A 15,891-nucleotide genomic window follows, 5' to 3' on the forward strand; every position below is an offset into this window, starting at 1 on the left:
GTCTATTTCTTTTACAAGACCTGTGCAGCCACATTTTGTCAACAATACATCTTTAGTGTTTACAAATTTCCAGCGCTCTGTTCTCACAAATGAATGTCTTGGTTTTACAAGTTGGATATTGTATCCCATGTACTTCTTTATATTACTATTTTCAAGTTGACGCAAGTTTCAAGAGGTAATTGTAGGTTCCATCCTGAAGGGATGGAAATGGTATTTTTGTTTAAAAAACAGTTGGTTGTGTATTCATTTATGTATTCTGCAACATGGTTTTGTTATGGTTTCTCTAAGTCAGTGGTTCTCAATCTATTTACCATTGTTGGTTGCCTATGTAGCTCTCTATGTGTTATGTGGGCTGCATCCAAACAATATATACTACCAGTATGGCCTGAGGATGTCACATGGGCCACAGCTGTGCGCTAAATGGGCTGCGGGTAGAGAACCACTGTTCTAGGTAACTACGTTGGTGGATAAGAACACCAGCCATAATCAGTCCTTTTGGTTGAAAACACTAGAATACAATTATATTCAAATACAGAGAACCAAAAAATGCAGGAATTAAACTTAAATTAATATGATTAATCTACAAAATATCGGATTTTACCTGCAGCATGCCACCTTGAAATATGAGCTTGTCAAAACTCTTAAGCTAAACAGGGTTGGCTCTGGTTAGGGTTATGGATGGGAGACCTCCAAGGAAAGCCCAGGTTCTGTGGGAGGTGGTTTTAAAAACTCGGTAGGTGGCACTCTTTTCTCTGATTCGATACTGAATAGTGAACTGCTCTCCCAGCATGGTGTTAGGAGGCTATGGGAGTTGCCATCTGTTCACTGAAACATAAAACAGAATCTCTTTTTAACCACTTATGAGATTAGGATGTTAGCCCCAATTTCTTGGCCAGATACTAATTTGAGTAACTCTCTTCTCTCAATTTAGGCTATGTCTACACTGTCCCACAGTTCTATGGGGCTGTAAATAGCAGCGTGTACTAAAATGCTGAGCTTGTAACTCCCCCATGTGGACTCTGCGGGCACAAGCTAAAAGGTTTCTAGTTCTTACTAATGTAATCCTGTTTGAAGAGGAATATGTTAATATGAACTGGGAACCTTTTAGTTTGTACCTGCAAGCATCTACACATGGGAGTTGCAGCACAGCACTTAGATGCACACTACTTTTCACACCCCTGTAGTCCGTACTGCAGACAAGCCCTTAAATTCTTCCTCCTATTACAACTGAATACAGAATCCTTCACTTTGTTTTGTGTAATGTTGCTGTGTGCTGTTAAGTAGTTTCTGCGTTTCACCCCAGAGGTAGCTGCATATCTGTAATGGACACACTTGAGAGGCCTTTGGGATGAAAATGGCTATATAAATGGAACATGGTAGTATAATGAAGTTGGTCAAATAATACACAAAAACCTGAAGCATTGTGGGTGTATTTATGGGTATGTCTACTTAGCAACAAAACCCTGGCAACCATGAGTGTGAGCCCAGGTCAACTGACTCAAGCTTGTGCTGCGGAGCTAAAAATAGCAGTGTAGACATTTTGGTCTCGGGGTGGAGCACAGGCCGTGAGACTCTGCCACCCTGCCGAGTTTCAGAGCCTAGGTTCCAGCCTGATCCTGAATGTCTACTCTGCTAGTTTTAGCCCTGTAGCATGAACTCCGGAAGCCCAAGTCAGTTGACGCAGGCTGTGAGACTTGCTGCTGTGGGCCATTTTTTGCTGGGAGTTGGGAGGGTCCCAGAGCTCAGGCTACAGCCTGAGCCCAAACATCTATACCACAATTAAACAGCCCTTTAGCCCAAGCCCCGTGAGCCCACGTCAGCTGGCACAGGCCAGCTGTGGGTTTTCTAATCGCAGGGTAGACATAGCCTTAGTGTAATGTAGTTTTCTGACTGCAGTGTAGGCAGGCCACATGCCACAGCCAGGGTTAAAGTACGGGAGAGAAAAGGAGATCTCAAAGCTAGACTATGAATAACAGGAGTCTCTCACATATGTGTAAATGTTTCTTCATCAGGATCATCTGTTCTGAAGTTGGCTCTACAATAGTGACCATGTCCATTAGCCACATGTCTGTGTTCACAATTCTAACCTCTTGGTTCAAAGATATTCAAAAATTGGTTTGCGACTGGGACTTTTCGCTAAACTACGGTCAAAAACAGAGCCAAATGGAGATACATGGCTCATTCAACTGGACCAAGACATATACCTCACAAAATGATGCTCACCCTAGAGCTCTGTATCATCTAAATAAGTGTGTGAAGTCTGAAGTCCTTTATTCATGCGGCATTTGTTACATTGCTCTTCACAGTGGAATTTCATTTTATATAAATCATAAAGGAATGTGATCATTGCAAATGACTCCTTGTATCAGTTAATGCCTTAGTCTGTTTTGTTTATTCTTGTGACCTGTAATTGATTAACACCTAGGTTTCAAAAAGTAAAGCATGGAAGGGAAAATAATGCATTGAAAATGCATTGCATGAAATCCTGGCTGCATTAAAGTCAATGGCAAAACTCTCATTGACTTCAATGGGGACGGAATTTCATCCACTATAATTAAAATTAAAATGTCCTGACACTAATTTTTCATCCCATTCTCCATTGGAATAGCGTCATGTGTTGAAGCACTGCACCTTAACTAACAAACAAGTCTATATTAACTAAAGATTATCATAGTATAAGGACTCTTTGTGTCTTCTCACAATATGTTTATCTTTTTAAAACATATATATAAATATAAAATATTATACCATTCTTGACACTGAATAATTCTAAAGCAACATTTCCTTTGTTCTCTGACCCACTGAAGAACAGAGCTCACCCTCTCATTGTACAGAGGGCTTATGTTCTTTTCTAATTAAAAACAGATAATGCTAGGTGACACTGGAATTTATAATAAATAATTAGCCAAAAGTTTCAGGACTCCATAGAAAACCTGTAGGGTCCAAGTTATAATTATCTGATTAAAAATGTAATAATCTCTGTTTTGACCTTTATTATACAAGAATCTCTTTCTGAGTAAGAACACAGGAGCTTAAACAATAATTATGCCTCTGTTTTGCTGCCTTAGCAAACTAATGCATGGCCCTAAAGGCTTACCTAGATTGCACTTTTAACACACATTATTATTTGAACACTCAGTATCATCATCCCTATAAGGTACACTGAAGGCATTTTTATTGTTGTTATTGTTATTATAATAACATCATTTATTTAAATTGCAGTAGCCCCCAAAATGTGCTAAGTACTTCCCAAACACAGAGGAATCTGTGTTCCCTGCCCTCTGAATAGTACAATTTAAAACCCTAGTTCTGCACTTGGATTGGCAGCACCCCATGGACTTCCGCTCTAGCAGATCCCAGGAAGGATAGGGGCTTAGAAACACACAAGATGAAGGAGGGAGAGAAAGGAATATAAGACACAATGGCTGCCCAGATCCTGCAATCAGATCTGTGCAGCCACCTGTATGAATTTGACTGGATTGTAGAATAGGAGCCAAATTAGGTAGCGGGATAGTGTCTCTTTCATTTTTATCCCAGTTTGCCACTTTACCTAGCCATAGGTTAATTCTTCCTTTTTTTTTATTACCCTGGTCTATTTTAATTTTTTTAGATTTGTTTTGTGTTTTAAAACATATTTTAGTTGAAAATTTTGAGTCATTACCAACCTAGCTTTTTTTATTATAGCTCAGCCAACATTTTGATAAATTTACTAGTGTTAAGCTTTTTTTGCATGGATCTCCACCAAAATTACTTATCCTTTAAACCAAAAGCCATCTAGCCTAATGGATACAAAGCAATAACTTCTACCGTGTTTAATTATTTTACTATGGGAGTAAGATACAGTCCCTGCCCAGAAGACTTGACAGTCTAAAACTCTCTTGGATTGTCATCAAATGCTTTAGACACTAGACCAGATTCTTCACCATACTTTCTTCTACCCCAAGAATATTATAATTTGAAGAGGACAAACATTCTACTCTACATATATGGAGCACCAATATAATCTGGGATTGGAAGACCCAATGTCAAAGTGGGAGAAGATTTTTAAAAAATATCTTCCCTGGTGGATTTATAGGTGTTATGTCAGTCTGGCAAAATGTATTAACTTTCTACTATGCAATTCAATTTCATTATATCTTATTATATGTCATCAAGTCCAGCATCCCTTTACCCCATGAAATTCCGTTTCAGAAAAGTTCCAGATTCCAGAGTGCTGAGATCAACTGTTGGTCCTGCTTAATTTATTGGGAATCAGAAATTTGCATTTCTGAATGGCATGATAAATTATATCTTGGAATTGGACACAGTCTTCCTCAACTGTACAGATGTACAGATTGGGTCACATGCTATTTGCCATAATTCTTTTTTGCAACAAATAGAGACCAATGATGTAAAATTCTGAAGAAATGCTAAATATATAAATCCATTAAGAAACGGTGGGGTTTCTGATTCCCATACAAAATAATAAACGTATTCCTACACAGAGAGATAATGGGATTTACGCTAAACATTTCTGGTGTCGCTTCTTACATTATTGTTCTATTAAAACCAATGTGAACATTTTTCTTTAAGTCCTGTTTGGATTTAGTTTGTCACTGCAACATTCCAAAATGTAATATCTTCTTTGTTGTCATGGAAGCATTGCTACAAGCTCAGTGTCACAAAAAACAAAACAAAAAAACACTAAACTCACCCTCCCACCAACCAAACCATAAGAATTGGCAAAGTGGCTCAGCAAATCCCCATCATTTTGCACCATCGGAGAGGGAAAGGAAATCTTTTTAAGGGGAGCAAAGTTTTACACTTTCAGAAGACCACTTCAAATGCACTAGCTTTATCCTGAATCAAGAAAATGACTTTTTAAGTGCTGACATAAAATAAAAATGGACGTACTGGATCAGATCAATGGTCCAGCTATCCGAGTATGCAATCTTACGACAGTGGCTGGCACTAGACACTTCAGAGGGAGTGAATAGAAAGGGCACTCTATCAAGTGATCTACCCACTGTCATCAAGTTCCAGATTTTCGCAGTCAGCTGTTTAGGGACAATCCAGAGCATGGGGCTACATTTCTGACCTTCTTGGCTAGTAGCCATTGATGGACCTATCTTTTGTGTACTTATCTTTTTTTGAATCCAGTTATACTTTTGGCCTTCACAGCATCCCCTGGCAATGAGTTCCACAGTTTGACTGCGTTGCGTGAAGAAGTACTTCCATATGTTTGTTTTAAGCCTTCTGCCTATTAATTTCGTTGGGGGATGTGTTATGTGAAGAAGCAAATACCACTTCCTTATTAACTTTGACCACACTATACGTGATTTTGTAGACCTCTGTCATCTCCCCCCTCGTCCTCTTTTCTAAAATGAACAGTCCCAGTTTTATTAACCTCTTCTCATGCAGAACCTGTTCCATACTCCTAATCATTTTTGTTACCCTTCTCTGTACTTATCCAATTCTAATATATCTCTTTTGAGATCAGGAAATCAGAACTGAATGCAGTATTCAATGTGTGAGGGTACTGTGGATTTATATAGTGGCATTATGATATTTTCTGTCTTATTATCTATCCCTTTCTATATGGTTCCTTACATTCTGTTAGCTTTTTTAATTGCTGCTGCATCTTGAGCAGATGTTTTCAGAGAACTATCCACAATGACTCCAAGATCTATTTCCAGTGTGCGTTACTTTGCATTTATCAACATTGATGTTCATCTGCCATTTTGTTTTCCACTCATCCAGTTTTGTGAGATCCCTTTGTAACACTTTGCACTCTACTTTGGACTTAAGTATCTTGAGTAATTTAGTATCATCTGTAAACTTTGCCACCTCACTGGTTACTCCTTTTTCCAGATCATTTATGAATATGTTCAACAGCACTGGTCCCAGTACAGATCCTTGGGGGACGTTGCTATTTAGCTCGCTTCACTATGATAACCAACAGTTTCTTCCTACCCTTTATTCTTCTTTGAGTGCTGGTCCCTATGTGGATTCCACACGTGGGTGCACATGCGCGTCATGTGCTGGAGCTGGAACTGTTTGAAGTAATCTCCATTGACCCATGTGTGTGTCGTGTGTCTACCACATGGTGAATCCAAGTTGTTATGAGATTGTGCAGGTTGACGCACCTTCAGTTCCGTCGTACCACCATATGGCCAGAGTCAGAATACTCCTCTTCACCTTTCCTGCTGCGTAGCAAAGTAGTTTATAGTGAATTAGTAGTCTTAGTAGTTTTAGTATTTTTAAGTAGTTGTAGGAATTTGTTAGTTGGTGCCAAATCTACATTTCCATTGGGGCATCCTATCTGTTCCGGGGGACAATGCCCAGACAAGTAGGATTTAAGAACTGCGTTACATGCCTGTGATCATTTTCAGTAAGGGACAACCATCAACCGTCTTTACTGTCTTGGGAAACTCATATTGTAGCCTGCTGCTCTATCTGCCGTTGCTTCCCAACTCGGACTTGTGTGGCACGGGAACTTAGACTACGAAAACACTTAATTGAGCAGGTTTTGTGTCTGCGTGTGCACCAGGAGTGCGTCCCCTGCCAGAACACCACTAGCGGTGCCAATGGCACTGACCAAATCCCATCGCGTGCACAGCCATGGGCAGAAGAGTGGATCCCCGAGAGGGACTACATCTAAATGCAGCACTCCCTCCCTGAGCAGGAAGACCTGCTGAGAAGTCGCACCCGGATATTGCAACACCAGCGCAGAAAAGATCCAAGGCAGAACGCAAGAATAACCACCCAGACAAACTAGTGCCAACCACCACCTCGCCTACCTTATCCTAGATCAAATGATTTTGAACAAGTATAACTGTAAATTCTATTTTTGGATGGTCACTCTTCAGCAAATCATCTCCTCCTTTTCCCTTGGGGCCTGGTTTGCGCCTTTCGATGTGAAGGATGCATATTTTCATGTGGACATCCACCCTGCCCACCGCAAATTCCTCTGATTCAAGGTGGGAAACTCTCATTACCAATTCCGGGTCCTTCCGTTTGGCATAGCCACTGCACCCTGGGTCTTCACAAAGGTCTTTGCAGTGGTCACAGCCTACATGTGATGCCTGAGTTACTCTGTTTCCATATCTAGATGATTGGCTCCTGACACCATCATCCAACAAACGCCTTCTCAGTACTATCCAAACACTACGAATACTCCTCCACACTCTGGGCATCTGTATCAACCCTACCAAAGAGCTCATGTTCATAGAGGCTTTGCCTGAACTCTCGCATGGCCTGGGCCTTTCTGCCTAAAGACTGATTTGCTACTATCATTTACCTATGACACTGTCCCTGTATGTGCGTTTGATACTGCCTTTCACTTCTGGGACACATGACAGCAGACACAACCATTACTCTACATGTCCTCCTCCACATGCGATGCCTACAACTGTGGCTACACCTCGTATACGACCCACAGAGGGACCACCTAAACAAACTAATCACCTTCCTACCCATGGTAATGACCTCCCTGGCATGGTGGCACAACCTGTCCAAAGTCACGGCGGGCACCCCTTTCTAAATCCCCATACCAGAAACCACCCTTACCAGAGATGCCTTGCTCATCAGCTGGAGTGCTCACATTCATGGCCACATGGTGCAGGGCCTGTGGACCCTCAGAGAAGCAAAGATGCATATCAACATTCTAGAACTATGAGTGGTCCAGCACGGCTGTCATGCGCTTCTTCCCCTTGTCCACTCCAAACATGTACAACTTCTTTCAGACAATGACAGCTGTCATATACATAAACAAATATGGTGGAGCCAGATCACTAATATTATGCAGAGAAACAATCTGGCTGTGGAACTGGTGTCTACAACTCAACGTCATGTTACATGCAATCCACATACCAGATACAGACAACACTCTAGCGGATATGCTCAGCCACTCCTTCCATTTCAATCATGAGTGGGAGATCCATGACCCCAATCTTCACTCCATCCTCCGACTGTGGGGCACACTAGGGTAGGATCTATTTATAACAGCAACCAACCACAAGCTACTTCTCTTCTACTCCAGAGGGATCCTTGGGCAGAACTCACAAGGAGATGCTTTTCTCCTTTCATGGACACTGGGACTTCGCTATGCCTTTCCACCCATTCCGCTCTGCCAGAAGTCCTCCACAAAGTGAGACAGGACCGTGCAGTCCTCATACTCATAGCCCCTTCTGGCCTTGTCAGTATTGATTGTCTGTTCTCCTCCACTTTTCTGCTCACCCTCTGCTCCGCCTCCCTCTTTCCAGACCTCCTCACACAAATCTGCCACCCAAACCCACACCCGCTGAATCTCACGGCCTGGTATTTGGATGGGGCTCATGGATTGACATGTGTTCCACACCAGTGCAGAAAGTACTCACCCACAGCTGATGCCCCACTACCAGAGTTTGCTACCAAGCCAAATGGAGCCAGTTTAAGGAATGGACATCCAACAACCATCACTCAGCTGATATTGTGTCCATACCAATTATCTTACATTGTCTACTTCACCTTCATCACTCAGGTGTCGCCCATTCCTCCATTAGGATCCACTTGGCAGCAATCAGCGCCTTCCTCGCAGCTATAGATGGCTTCTGTACCTTTAGCCATCCAACTTCTACTCAATTCCTTTGAGGTTTCCTTAACACCTGTCCTCAGATCAGGAAACCTACCCCTGCTTGGGACCTCAACTTTCCTAGCCTCATAAAACCGCCCTTTGAGCCTTTGGCCACTTGCTTAGTCCCCTATCTCTCCATGAAAGTGATTTTTTTTTAATGGCCATCACGTCCGGCTGCCGAATCAGTGAATTGTCAGCCATGATGGTGGACCCACCCTTTACTGTATGCCACAAGGATAAGGTCTCCCTACAACTTCATCCCAAATTAATCTCAAAGGCCTCTCCATTCCACTTCAACCAAGTTATCCATCTCCCAACCTTTTACCCTAAACCACATTCCTCCAATAGGGAAAGCATACTACACTTCCTTGATGTCTGTCATGTGCTGGCCTTTTATCCCCAATGCACTCACGCCTTTCAAGCCTTGTCCAGATTTTTTCTCACAATAGCAGCACACACTCGAGTCTGCGCCCTCTCTTCCCAACGCCTCTCTAAGTGGATTACCCACTGCATCACCTGATGATACTCTATCTCCAAAGTTGATCCACCACCGGGTATCATGGCCCATTCCATAAGAGTGCAAGCCACCACGTCTGCCCTTCTCACAGACATCCCGTGGCAGGACATACGTAAAGCTGCAATGTGGTCCACATGTTCACAGCTCATTATGCCATATCCAATTATGTCTTAGAAACTCTGACACTTGCTGAGCCCTTGCAACCATCTCCACGCTGATTACTGCTCGGTACGCTACCCATGTGTAGAATTCACAGAGGGACCAGCACTTGAAGAAGAAAAGGAGGTGACTTACTGTAACTAATGGTTCTTCAAGATGTGTGGTCTGTATCTGGATTCCAATCCCATAGGTCAGAGGGAACTGAGGGGGTATCGACCCGCGCAATCTCTAACCTCTGGGATGCATCACATGATAGACACACGAGGCACATGCGGGTCGACGGAGACTACTTCAAAGAGCTCTAGCTCTGATGCATAGTGTACATGTGCACCCACGTGTGGAATCCAGATAGGGACCACACATCTTGAAGAACCATCAGTTACAGTAAGTAATCTCCCTTTTCCTATCTTTTAACCAGTTACTGATCCATGAGAGGACCTTCCCTCTTATCCCTTGACTACTTACTTTGGTTAAGAGCCTTTGGTGAGGAAAGACTTTTGTCAAAGGCTTTCTGAAAGACCAAGTACACTATATCCACTGGGTCACCGTTGTCCACATATTTGTTGACACCCTCAAAGAAGTCTATTAGATTAGTAAGGCATGATTTCCCTTTACAAAATCCATATTGATTCTTCCCCATCAAATCATGTTCCTCTGTGGGTCTGATAATTCTGTTTTTACTATAGTTTCAACCAATTGCGTGGTATGAATTTAGGCTTACTGGCCTGTAATTCATTGGATCATCTTTTTAGCTTTTTTAAAAAAATCAGCATCACATTAGCTATCCACCAGCCATCTGTTACAGCTCCTGATTTAAGCAATAGGTTACATACCACTGTTAGTAGTTTTGCAATTTCATATTTGAGTTTATTGAGAACTTTTGGGTGAATACCATGGTGACTTACATGGTTCCTGGTGACTTACTGCTGTTTAATTTATCAATTTGTTCTCAAAAGTCCTCTATTGGACACCTCAGTCTTTGTTATCTAAAAAGAATGGCTCAGATGTGCCTCACATCCTCTTCAGTGAAGATCAATGCAAAGAATTGCATGGTCTTATCTTCCTTGAGTGCACTTTTAACACTGTGATCATCCAGTGGCCCTACGGATTGTTTGGCAGGCTTCCTGCTTCTGATGTACTAAGAAGAAATTATTGCTGTTACTTTTTGTGTCTTTTTTGCAAGTTGCTCTTCAGAGTCTTTTTTGGCCAGCCTAATTATACTTTTACACTTAACTTGCCAGAATTTATTTTCCTTTCTATTTTTCTCACTAAGATTTGACTTCCAATTTTAAAAAGATGTCTTTTTGTTTCTAATCACCTCTTTTGTTTTATTTAATTATAGTGGCATTTTTTGGTCCTTTTACTGTTGTTTTATTTTTAATTTGGGGTATACATATAGTTTGAGCCTCTATTATGGTATTTTTAAAAAAAGTTCCATGCAGTTTGCAGGCATTTCACTCTTTTGAGCCTCCTTCTTTTTGTGTAGTACCATTTTTTGAAGTTAAATACTACTGTGGTGGTTTCTTTGGCATTTTCCTACAAGGGTGTTAAATTTAATTACATTATGGTTGCTATTACTGAGCAGTTCTACTATATTCATCTCTTGGACCAGATCCTGTGCTCCACTTAGTCCTAAATCAAGAATTGCTTCCTCTTCTGGGTTCCAGGACTAGCTACTCAAAGTTGACAGGTTAATGGTGTCAAAAGTTTTTATCTCTGCACCCCGTCCTGAGGTGATATATACCCAGTCAATATGGTGATAGTTGAAATCCCCTGTTATTATTGGGTTTTCTGTTTTTGTAGCCTCTCTAATCTCCCTGAGCATTTCACAATCACCAAAATCATCCTGGTCAGGTGATCAGTAGTTGATTCCTACAGGCATGGAATTTCTGTCCATAAAGGTTCTATGGTACAGTTTGATTCATTTAAGATTTTTACTTTATTTGACTCTATGCTTCTTTGAGTGCTTGCTCATGTCCATTCCACTATAGGTGTGTGCACGCGTCCGTGCACGGTTACCTGGAACATTTCTCCCCTTAGCAGATCCTGTAGGGCCAGCTCCAGCGCCCCCTGGAATCCTGCGCACATGCCGCGGAATATGAGGCGCTGCTGGCCCTACTCCTCCTCAGTTCTTTCTTTCCACCCGTGACAGTTGCTGGAACTAGCCTTGCTCACAGCAAGTACTATTCCCCTTGTTTAAGAGACTTGTTTGGTATTCTAAATTTAGTTTTATTTAGTTAAGTATTGTTAAGTGTAGTTAGAGATAAGGCAGTCGTTCCTGTGGGGACTTTGAGCAGCCGGGCCATGCCCTGGTCGCCGGGCTTCAAGCCGTGTGCCTCCTGCGGGAAGGCCTTCCTGCTCAGTGACCCCCCCACAACTGCTGCCTTAAGTGCCTGGGGGAAGCCCACAGAAAGGACAAGTGCAAGATCTGCACGGCTTTCAAACCGAGGACTCAAAAGGACCGAAAAATCCAGTTGAAAGCCCCACTGATGGAGGCAATGCTCCGCCCGGCATCCAAGCCGACCCGCTCCGCCTCGGTACCAAGTGTGACTTCAGTGCAGAGTGCACCGTTGGTGCCGCCCTCTACTCGGCACCGTGTAACATCACCGGCACCGAGGAGAAAGAAGTAGCGCACAGAGCGCGGACACTTCCCTGCGTCGTTGGTATGGGCAGGGTCGAGTACGGAGATGCACCGAACCCGGCCAGTCGAGACTTTTCCGGTGCCTGCATCTCCAGTCAGGGAGCCTCCCCCGATTCCTGGGAATAGGAGAGTGCCCCTGCCGACGCCGTTGACACTGGAGGCTTTTCAGGCGGCAAGAGCCTTGTTGGCCTTGCCTACACCACCTCCGCACCCCCTCCGCCGAGGGAGAAGGGGCCGGTGTCACGGGGGAAACCCGTGTTGGGTCCCCCTGAATGGTGGTGGAGATCCCCAGTATGGGGAGGAAGATCTCCTGCCTGATGGTTTCCGAGGGTAGAGCAGAGCCGCTCCCCTAGTAGTCGTTCCAGGTCGGCGTTGTCGAGCCGACCTGCCCCGGCACAGGACGTGGAGTCTCCCTCTCGGCGCCGACGTCGCTCCCCGGTACCAGAGGCAGCATATGCCAGGAGGCAGCACCAGTCGAGGTCTGCCAGGCGGCGCTCGGACAGCTCCCGTTCCAGATCCCTGGCATCGAGGAGTTCACCTGTACCCAGATGGCGTGGAAACCGGTCGCCGCCGGAGGACCCGGCACCGATGAGTTCATCCACATCGAGGTGGTGCGGCACCCGGTCATTGGAGGAAAACTCGGCACCACAGAGTTTGCGGCGCAGAACCCGGTCACCGGAGTCTGGCTCGGTACCGAGGAGTTCAGTATGGCGCCGACCTCGGTCACAGACGATGTCTGCAGAGCCGCAGGGCAAGAGACAGCGGAAATCATCGGTACCGAGACGACACTCTGGTACCTCTAGCTCTTTGGAGCGCGCCCCCACTTGTTGGCACCACTTGCGGCGATGGAGGCAGTCCTCGCCATCCTCCAGGTCAGAGGTGTTGAGAGGGCAGTCCCCGGCACGGAAGGGCGCCCGGGACCCAGAATGAACACGGCACCGCTAGTCCAGGTCTGACTCTGACGATGCTTCGGGGTCTCCCAGGGGGGAGAGTCGTCAGGCGAGTCGATGTCCCCACAAAGCATTAGAGCCTGTGGTGCAGTTGGCCCCGGGTTGGGCCCAGGGACAATGGCCACAACAATGGCCTTATTGGACACTATGGGGTATCCAGGTGGGGCTGGGGCCCCAATCCATTAAATCGTCGGGGGTGCAGTCCATGCCTCCAGCACAGTACAAGGCCCATCAGCACCACTTTTCGGATGGGGAGTCGGACCTCCTGGAGGGAACCTCAGTGGGTGCAACCCTTCACCAAGAGGGGCACACCCGCGAGACGCACCTCTGCAGTCCTCTTCCTCCTCGCCTGACGAGGCAGTCTCCCGGGATCACTCTGCGCCACTAGAGGATTTCAGGGTGCACCAGGAGCTGCTCAAGAGGGTGGCCTCTAGCCTGGGACTGGAGATAGAGGAGTTAAAAGAGGCCGCAGATAGCCTCTTTAATGTGCTGGTGGCGGCTGCCCCAGCGGGAGTTGCCCTCCCAGTCCATGAAGGGATCCTTAAGATTGTGAAGGCCCTGTGGCAAACCCCTTCCTTGGTTGCCCCTATGTCAAAGGTGGCCGAGAAGAAATATTACGTCCCGGCCGAGGGGTTTGAGTATTTGTTCACACGCCCCGCCTCGGAAACCCTGGTAGTAGACGCGGCTAACCAGCGAGACAGGCAAAGTCAGCCAGGGTCGACTCCCAAGAACAAGGACAATAAGAAACTGGACTTGATTGGGAGAAAGATTTATTCCATGGCAAGCCTTCAGTTTAGGATTGCCAACCATCAAGCCCTCCTGGGCAGATATAATTTTAACCTATGAAACTCCCTTAGGCGGTTCACCAAGGCCCTGCCCCAGGACCAGGCTGCAGACTTTAATACTATCATGAAGTAGGGAACCATGGTAGCTAGAGCAGCCGTCCAGACGTCCTGTGATGCAGCTGACTCAGCGGGCAGGGCCATAGCCTCTGCCATCTGTATGTGAAGGTGCTTGTGACTGCAATCCTCAAGCCTGTCCCAGGAGGTGTAACAGTCTATCCAGGACCATCCCTTTGATGGGTTGGTCCTATTCTCAGACCAGATAGATGCGAAGTTTCATGGTGAAGGACTCCAGGGCCATCCTTTGCTCTCTGGGCCTTTACACGCCCCAATTTTCTAGGCATCAGTCACGGCCCCAGGCGCAGCAGTAACCAAGGCCTCAGCCCAGGACTTTCCAACCCTATAGACATAGGGACAGAAATAGGAGATTTAGAAGAAATCAGCTCCTTAGCTCATCCTCAGCTCCCCAGCAAGGGCCCCCCAGGAGGTCAGGCAATCAAAGGAGACAATTTTGATGATGTGCCCGAGGGTGGTGCCCCGACTGCTCTCCTGGATCCATCCTGCCCCTTCCTAAACAGGTTAAGGCCCTTCTACCCCGAATTGGCAAAGATCACTTCAGACCATTGGGTCCTTGGGATTAGTCTCGGGGGGCTATGCCCTTCAGTTTACATCTACCCCCGCCAACAACCCTCCCCCTCTGTCCCTCTTCAGAGACCCCTCTCATGAGCAACTCCTCTTACAGGAGGTGGACACCCTCCTCAGTCTGGGAGCAGTGGAAATGGTCCCTCAAGGCAAAAGGGAGGAAGGGTTCTATTCAAGGTACTTCCTCATCCCCAAGGCAAAGGAGGGTCTGAGACCCATATTAGACCCGCATTGTCTAAACAAATATGTCAAACGGCTCAGATTTCGCATGGTCTCCCTAGCCTTCATAATCCCTTCCCTGGATCCAGGAGACTGGTATGCCACCCTCGATCTCAAGGATGCATACTTTCATGTGTCTATCCTCCCGAGCCATAAGTGTTTCCTTCACTTCATGGTGGCTGGCTCCCACTACCAGTTTACAGCCCTGCCCTTTGGCCTATCTTCGACTCCCAGGGTGTTTACAAAGTGCATGGCGGTAGTGGCTGCCCACCTGAGACGAAAAGGTGTGCAAATTTTTCCTTACCTGGACAACTGGCTGATCAGAGGCAGGTCAGGTCCCAAGTGCAGGACAGAGTGACCTCACTTGCTCTCTGTGCTGCAGGTTGGGGCTACTCGTAAATGAACAGACGTCCACATTGACCCCAGTGCAACGCATAGAATTCATTGGGGCTACCCTGGATGCTTCCCAGGCCAGAGCCTTCTTGCCTCAGCCACGTTTCGAGGTGATGGTCTCTATCATCTCCCAGCTGCACCGATGCCCCAGGACAGCAGCCAGGCACTGCCTACAGCTGTTAAGCCACCTAGCGGCCTGCATGTATGTAGTGAGACTAGCTCGTGTGAGGCTCAGACTGCTTCAGGCATGGTTGGCCTCGGTATATGTTCCGAGCAGACACACATTGGACCAGGTGATCACAGTTCCCCCACCCGTCTTAGCCTCCCTAAGCTGGTGGTGGATTCCCATGGCAGTGATGAAGGGAGTTCCTTTCAGGGAACTGGTCCTTTCGGTCACCCTAATTTCCAACGCTTTGGACATAGGATGGGGAGCCCACATCAGCACCAACCTAGGCACTCGGGCTCTGGTTGGGGGAGGAGAGGCATCTGCACAACAACGTGAAGGAGCTGAGGGCCTTCGCCTAGCATGCAAGGTGTTCCTCCGATTCCTGACAGGCAGAGTGGTGCAGGTGCTGACGGACAACACCGCAGCCATGTTTTACATAAACAGGCAGGGGGGGCACACTTCTCAGCCCTCTGTGAGGAAGATATCCATCTGTGGGACCTTGCCATGAGGCATGATTTTCACCTAATGGCCTCTCACCTCCTGGGAGTGAGGAACGACGAGGCGCATCGCCTCAGCAGGTCGTTTCTATCCGCCACGACTGGTTGCTACACCCAGAGGTGGCGGCCATGACCTTCCAGAAGTGGGGAATTCCTCAACTGGACCTGTTCCCTTAGCCCGGAACACGAAGTGTCCGAGGTTCTGTTTGCTCCGGGGTCACGAGATTGGGTTGATCTCCGACGCGTTTCTCATCGACTGGATGGGGACCCTC

The sequence above is a fragment of the Emydura macquarii genome, unplaced genomic scaffold (assembly GCF_026122565.2).
Source record: "Emydura macquarii macquarii isolate MOO-44397 ecotype Brisbane River unplaced genomic scaffold, CSIRO-AGI_Emac_v2 contig_431, whole genome shotgun sequence".
Classification (NCBI taxonomy): Eukaryota; Metazoa; Chordata; order Testudines; family Chelidae; genus Emydura; species Emydura macquarii.